An 8,400-nucleotide genomic window follows, 5' to 3' on the forward strand; every position below is an offset into this window, starting at 1 on the left:
ATTACTCCATGGGCGTCATAGAAATATGTTTTAAGTTTGATGACCTAATTAAGTTAATCCTTCAGTTTTATTTTAATTTTCCCATTAGTAATTATATATGATAAAAGTTATCAAAATAAGTTCAAAAAGGGTTCTTAATTTTCAAAACAGAAGTTCAATAAGTTTATTTTTCTGCAAGGATGGATTGCTAGAGAATGTCTCTGCAATATTCAATTTACTGCAAAACTTGGTGTGTAACTCACTCCTGTTTATAAGTTGCTTTCCCTTTGGGTATTTTTAATTTTGGAAGTGGATAAAACCATTTGACTGCAATCGTAGAGATGAATCAGAATTTATTGTCATGAACAAGTCATGAAATTTGTTTGTTTTGTGGCAGCATCACAGTGGATGCATTCATATAAACCACCTTACAAAAATAAATTAAAAAATAGTGCACGAAAAGTCAAAGTCAGGCAGTGTCTTTGGTTCATTGATCTTTGAGAAATCTGATGGCAGCGGGGAAGAAGCTGTCCTTGTGCCAGTGAGTGCTTGTCTTCAGGCTCCTGTTCCTTTCTTGAGATGGTAGCAGAGAGAAGAGGGCATGACCTGGGTGGTGGGGGTCCTTGAGGATAGAGGCTGCTTTCTTAAGACATCACCTTTTGTAGATTTCCTCGATGGAGTGGTCTAATGCCTGTTATGTCACAGACCGAATTAACAACCCTTTGGAGTTTTTTTTTCTTGTCCTGAGTGTACCAGACATGATTCAACCCTCTAGAATACCCAATCTCCTCAAACACCTCACAAAGTATAGCCGCTGGCAAACCTACTTCATGATTGCACTGACACGGAGGCTCCAGGACAGATCTTGGAGAGGTTGACACCCAGGAATTTGAAGTTCTTAACCCTCTCCACTACTGAGCCCTCAATGAGGACTGGGTTGCATTCCCCTGACTTCCTCCTGAAGTCCATAATCATCTCCTTGGGTTTGCTAACTTTGAGCGCAAGGTGGTTGTTATTGCACCATTCAATGATCTGATCTATCTCCCTCCTGTACACTTCTTCACTGCCGCTTGTCATTCTGCTGATTCCATGGTGTTATCGGCAAATTTGTAGATAGCACTGGAATTATGCCGGGCCACGCAATCACGGGTATATAGTGAGCATAGCAGTGGGCTAACCTTGAGGTGCGCCTGTGTTGATAATCAGCGAGGAGGAGACGTTGCTTCCAATTCGTACTGTCTGATGAGGAAGCCAATGATCCAATTGCAGAAGAGGATGCAGAGGCCCAGGGTTGGAGCTTGACCTGCTCTGAAGGAATAAAGGTGTTGAAGGCTGAGCTGTAGTCTATGAAGAGCAGCCAGAGTTGCTGAATGAGTTGCATTTTTTTAGGTAATTCCAGAGCTGAGTGGAGTGCCAGTGATATTGCGTCGGCTGTGGAACAGTTGTGACGATAGGCGAGTTGCAGTGGATTCTGACCTCTGCTTAGATACATGTTAATTCTGGCCATGACCAACATCTGAACGTATTTCATCACAGTAGATGTTAGTTCTTCTGGGCGATAGTCATTGAGGCAGCCCACTCTGCTCTTCTTGGTGTGTAACACAGTGTGAGTAGAGAGGTCATCAGTGTGACAATGAGAGAGGAGAGGTCAGTAATATATTGAGAGTGGAGAGAGGTCAGTGTGATGGGAAAGTGGAAAGGTTAGTGGGAGTAACAGCAAGTGACCAGGGGATTTGATGTCTGAAGCAAATGTAGCCTCAGATGATGACATAACTGAAAATCAGGGAAGGCATATCCAAATATATACCCATGTATGTTGCTACCTGGTGATGCACAAAAAAGAAAATATGAAGAGAAACACAAGCTGGTGACAGAATCCGCCTGATTTCCTTCCATATAATACTGTAATGTCGAAAGTAATGTAATAAATGATGTAATGAGAGTTTATTGTTACCATATATGCAGTGAAATTCTTACTTGCTGCTGTCAAATAGGTAACAGGCACGTAACTTGCACTAGCTACAATAGTATACATTAAATTAACACAATATTGCCAAAAAGAGATCATAAATATAAAATGAGAGGTAAATATTCACAGTTGTAGTTGATACAAACCATTATAATCTTGGAGACTGAAAAGACTGTGCAACCCTAATCACCAGACCTTCCTTGCTGAACTTTGTTTTCACAACAGAATACAAAAATCTTATAAGTTGAATTAGGAGTAAAATCTCTTGGAAGTCACAGGCTTCTTCACCAATGTACTAAAGCAATCCTGTTCCTCAGTAAATTTTCTGCCCAAATTTCAAATTCCTTCGATACCCTGGATTCTAAAAACCAGCCAAACCCCAAACTTGGCACTCAACTACTCTGATTTAACCATAGAATACACTAAAGTTTGCAACATTTTGAATGAAGTCATTATTATTTTTAATTTTAATGATACAGTATGGTAGAAGCCCCTTCCGACCTTTGAAACCTGTGCCGTTCAATTACACCCAATTAATCTACCAGCCCTGTACGTTTTGGAGGGTGTGAGGAAACCGGAGCATCAGGAGAAAGACAACCAGTACAAACTCCCTGCATATAGTGCCGGATTTGAACCATGGCCACTGGCACTGTAAAATAGTGTTGCGCTAACCGCTATGCTATCTGTGCTGCCCTTCTAAACTCTAAGCTCCTAACCTTTTGCCCTAAATGCCCAACTGTTTATCCTGAGGGTTGTTCTGAATAGTCCATCAAGGGAGATATTCTCCCAGTTCTTTTCATCTCAGAAAGAATGAGCTTAGGTAGACAACTTGACTAAAGGGTCTATTTCTGTGCTGTAAACTCCATGACTCCAATACAGCTTAATATTTAAAATGAGATCTGACCAATAGTATGCCAGTTTTTCAAGGTTTTTTTTTAAATTCAGAACCCAACAATCTGAATATGGGGATTCAATTGAATGAAAGAATCAACAGGCATTGGCCGAGAACATCCCAGGCCCATTACAAGGATAAGCACATAAGAAATTGGAACAGGAGTTGGCCATCCAGCCCGTCGAGCCTGCTCTGCCATTCAATGAGATCATGGCTGATCTGATGATAGGCTCATCTCCACCTCCCCATATCCCTTAATACCCCTTCTATGTAAAAATCTGTCCAGCCTTGTCTTAAATATTGAGGTAGCTTCTACTGCTTTGAAGGCAGGTTCTAAGAATTGAAACTGAATGAGGCCTGATATCTGCTACAGAGCCATCTCTGAGCCTGTGGTATTTGCGAGACAGTTGTTGAAGGTGCGTAAAATTGATCAATGATTCTGTTTCTCATTTTCACTCCTCAGCCAACAGGGCAGCATAGATCTCATGGTGAGCAGTACCCACGGGTGAACTGTGGATACTTATTCATAATGGATCAGTCTGTGGCACAGCATGTTGGCTCTGCTCCATTATTATATTATTGGAACTTTTGTGCTAGTATGTAGGAATTGTGCATTCCCTTCAATGTTTAAGAAAATTTCATCGCAGGGTGCAAGCACCGAGAAATGACTTTGGCAGTTAAAGGAACGATGACTCTCCTCAGACAACGAATTCAACATACTGTCGGTGAGAGTCAGTACAGTATGTCACTTGTATCACTTTTGAATGGAGGCCCAAAATTATTAAAATATTTTTGGAAAAATTAATTGCTTAATTAAAATGGATAAAATATAAATTAATGATTCAACAAAAATCGTCCATGCATCTTTTTGGCCTTTTTATATATTCTCAGAATATTACAAAGTGCTTGAAAGAAGATAAAATATTTTTCAAAATGCAATATTGCACTAATTTAAGCTCACTCTAACAAAGGCATAAGGAAACAAGATTAGAATCCACTGTCGAAGCGTTGTGCCAGATGCTGTGAATTCTGGTGCTGAATAGTATCATCCAAATCTTACTGCATGGCTAGAAACAAAATTGCAGTGACAATTTAAAACACATTTGGAATCAGTCACAGAAAGTGGCCAATTCCAGTAAGAAGAAAAAATCTGCGAACATTTTTAAAGGTTCAAATATAATTGCAGAAATATATTAGCAGTACTGCAGAGAAAAAAAAGATTAAATCATGTGAAGTTGAAAGGAAGGAAAAGTCAGTAGGAGAGCCATGATTTTTTTTCTTTGGTTCTGCCTAACATTGCTGGTAACATCAGCATTTATTGCCCAAGCATAACTACTCCTGAGCAGAGAAGGCAGATGAGAATCAATCATATTGGTTGGATAAGAGATTTACTTCTATTTTTTTCACAATCTCATAGTTCCATGGCCAGAACTACTGAAACTACAGTTATTAAAAAATCCATATTTATATTATTATTTGAATTCCTGGCTGGCATTTAGTCTAGCTTTTCCAGAAGCCTGGTTGTTGGTCTATTAACTTCACTGTCACACTACTAAACCCCTAACTTTGTGTGTGACCCAAAGGCAAAGTAACACTGAGCACACAACTTATTTGATCCCCACTGTGGTGAATAACCTGCTTTAAGATAGTCTCAAGTATGTTCCACTCTCACAGATGATTGCAGTACAAGAGCAGTAGGATATAGGTGTGAAGGTAGGAGATGGTGGCAAATTTTTTAACATGGAAAATATACCATTAACTGTATACATGCTTGTTGATCATCAACATGTTCTCCAATGTTAACCAGTAAATTTACTCTGCAGATCTTTCATTGCAACTCATTCATATTCCTTCTCCAATATTGTGCAAGGAGGAACAAAAAAAAATTGAAATTTTCAACACATTCCCATCTATTTCAACCATCAAAGAAATAAAGAAACAAAAACTGCAGATGCCAGAATCGAGGAGGATCTGTAACCCAGAGGGATTTAGCAGGTAGGGCTCCGACCCAAACGATGACTGACCATTTCTCACCATGGATGCTTCCCTCCAGCTTCTCATTGATGAGACTTAGCCTCCTTTCTGATGGATAACAACTTGCTGAAGAGTTGGACATCGCTTGACAAGTAACAGCATTTTAAAACTATTTCTGAAAAGGAACGATTCACAATGAAGTGAAAGTTACACGAAATTTCATGAACGACAAATGACTTTGGCTGGCCTCACTAACTCAGTGACTGTGCAAGTGAAGCTGTTCAGAGCTGTTATTTCTGCTTGCTCGACCCCAGTTGTTAGGCTCCCAGGTGACAAGCAAAAGCATGCACCACAGTAGCCAGCAACTTAATTCCCGTCCATCCCAAATGCTTGTTGTATTTTTTTTACCAAAAATAGACTTTATTCACAATAAATTATTTACAAAAAGAAAGCTGTTCAAAGTCTCTTCCCACCTCTCCTCATACTCCTGGTCCGGGTGGATGGTATAGTTTAATATTACATGTATAGGATCCAGTGGATATCGGTAATCCCCATACTGAGGAATACTGGCCCTCCACTCAAAAAACTGTTTAATCAACCCCGGGCCTGGTTCATCATACAGTAGTCGACTCCAGAAAATAATAACCTCCACAGAGTTTTCTGAAGCATTGGCTGGAATCATTACTATAAACTGTCCTTCCCTTTCTGGTGTGTCCCCCGGGTATGTTAACCGAAGGCCCTTCTCAGAACATTGTATAGTTATTCCCAGTTTAGTAAGAATGACCCTTGCCAATAAATTAATGGGGCAACTTGGCACAACCAGGACAGGTGCTCTAACCCTTTGTCGTCCAAATGTCATGTCGATGTTATCTGTATAGGGCTGTGTTTCCCATATCCCGGAGAATCCTATTGTAGATAATGTTTTGCCCGAATATGTGCTCCCTGGGGGCTGTTTAATCACGGTCATAACCGCTGCCCCTGTGTCAATCATAAATTCAATTTTTTCTCCATTTACCGTCCCCCAAATTTTCGGTGGCTCCCAGGGAGGCGTGATTTTTGATTCTCCAGGGCCCCGTCAATAATCAAATTCAGCACCTTCCCAAATATCGTCATCACACTGGGGTGCCTGGACTTGTTGATCACTCTGCCATCCCCCAATTTTCTGGGGCCGATCAAAGTGTCCACCCCTACCCCTTGCTTGTCCTCTAAAATTTCCTCCTCTTCCTCTATAGCCTCTAATAGAGGGTAATCCTTTTCCCCTTCCTCTCCCTGCCTCTGGACAGTCCCGCTGGTAGTGTCCAGGATTTTGGCAGTGCCAGCATATGGTATGTTCTCCTCTATACATGGTACTTAGGGGTCTTTCCCAACCATTCCTTACGTGGGGTCCTGGATTTATCACTGGCCCCATGGCCTGTGAGACTATCTGTTGGGCCGCTAATTTAATCCCTATTTGTTCTATGGCTCTCATCAATTTATCGGTTGTCTTGTCCTCTCCCTTCTGGGATGCACTTTCTGACTTAGCCTGCTCTGATTGACGATGTCGGTTGAGTGCATGTGTCAGATGTCTTTTCCACAAGTCCTCTGACATCGCCTCTAAACCCACAATGTCCCTTAATTTTGCTTGAACCCGACCAGGCAGTCCGTTTATTGTCCCATTACGAAAATGAGCATTTCCCAGGGGGCTGTGGTCAGGTCTTTTTCCAGTCCCTGTCTCCCATAAGTCCCATGCTCGAGAGAGGTACTTGTGTGCAGTCTCCCCTTCTTTTAGTTGGAGGGTTACCAAGGCGTCCAAACTATAGGGTGTAGGGAACGTTTCTCTAAGTGCTTCCCAAAATCTATTTCGAATTGAGTCAAATCCTATTTCATCCCCCAATTTACTACTTCTAAGGATTCTCTCTATTTGCTTCAGGGCCCCTTCTGCCTTTATTTTTATCATGATAGTTCTGACATCTGCGAGTGCTAATTGTTCTTGACAGGTTTCTCGCTCAAAACAAGAGATCCATGGACCAGCCCCATTACTCAATGGAGGAAGTTTTTTCATTAGACTCTCTAAGTCCATTCGTGACCAGGGTACATATTTTTGATTTCCCCGCCCCGTGATCAGCAATGGGCATTGAGGTCTCAATTTTGGGGATTTCTGTTCCTTTTTTACTCTTGGAATACATCTATTTATTCCACCCTGTTCAGACACCTCTTCGTCACTACTGTCACTGTCCCCGTCAGGTTCTGATGTCTCAGAGTCAAAGGTATATTGTTCACACTCGTCTCTAAGATAATTTTTTCGGTCATAGTCTAGTGGCTTCACGTCTTTCTCTTTCGTCCTAACTATGTCCAGCGGGCATGTCTACTCTTCTCCCTCATGAGTTCTTTAATGCTACTTTCCTCCCATGGAGGGTCATATCCCGTTTCCTCATCTGTACTACACTTTTCGTCCTTTATTCCTATAACTAATCCTCCAGCTTGGAGTTCTGCTGACATTGTTGTAGTTATCTTTTCCATTTCTTTCAATACCCCTACCATTAATTCTTTTTGTTCCTTGCTGGTCTGCCCCAGCACATTCACATCTTTGTTTAAGTTTTTAACGTTATCCTGAACCTTTTTCATGTTCCTTTTCTGCGTCTCTAAGTCTTTTTCTATTTTCTTGGATTCCACGGGGGTCTCGACATCTATTACTCCCCCTTCTATTTTTAGTAAAGGGGCCTGTACCTTGTCTGACGTGTCCCTATTCCCGATGTTCCTGTCATGTCCCAGTGTTTCAATATCTGGATATAAGGGACATGACTCTTGGGTCCCGTCTGGGGTGTCAGGGGCACCTTGTGACTCCACATATGCATAGGGCGGGGGTCTACAAGCTATTTCTACAGGGGCCATAATAGGTGGATTATCGGGGAGACCAAATTCTTCGAATATAGCTAGGACATCGCGGTACTGCATCTCCTTGTCTCTCATCTTTTTTTGTGCAGACTCTTGATTAATGATTTTCCTTTCTATGTCCCGTTTTGTTTCTTCCAGCTTATCTAAGACTCCACGTTTTAAAATTTTGTTTCCCTCACCTGTCAGGAACATCTCATTGCTCCCGGGTAACCATCCCCTCTTCCTCCAACGATCTACACATTTTCGGAGAATTTTTTGTTTCTCCAATGCCACATTACTGGTATTCCGCTTTCCTAACTCCTGATTAATTTCCTTAATAACTTGGTCAAAGGTCTTAGCAGGCAACTGTGTAGCCATTGCTGTGGGACCGTTTCCTAATGCTTCTCTTAATTTAGGTTCTTGTCCGTTAAGAGGATCTATGTTAACAAAAACAGCCTTTAAAAATGTCTCCTTACAGGCCGGATGACAAAGGTTTTTTAGCGAAACAGTCTCCAAGCCTGTTTCTCCGGTGAACCTCAGACTATCCTGTGTACTCTGAATGCCCGTCTTCCACTCTCTTTTTTCCCAAAGAGGTCAGAAGGTTAGGTTACAACTAGGAAACCAAGTTTCTGGGGTATATTTTTGTCCAGTTTCCCTGTACCAATCTATGAATTTACGTAACTTTATCTCCTTGGTGATGCTGGGAATACCCTCATTTAACTTATCAAAAATA

The sequence above is a fragment of the Narcine bancroftii genome, chromosome 6 (assembly GCF_036971445.1).
Source record: "Narcine bancroftii isolate sNarBan1 chromosome 6, sNarBan1.hap1, whole genome shotgun sequence".
In the NCBI taxonomy this organism is placed as follows: Eukaryota; Metazoa; Chordata; class Chondrichthyes; order Torpediniformes; family Narcinidae; genus Narcine; species Narcine bancroftii.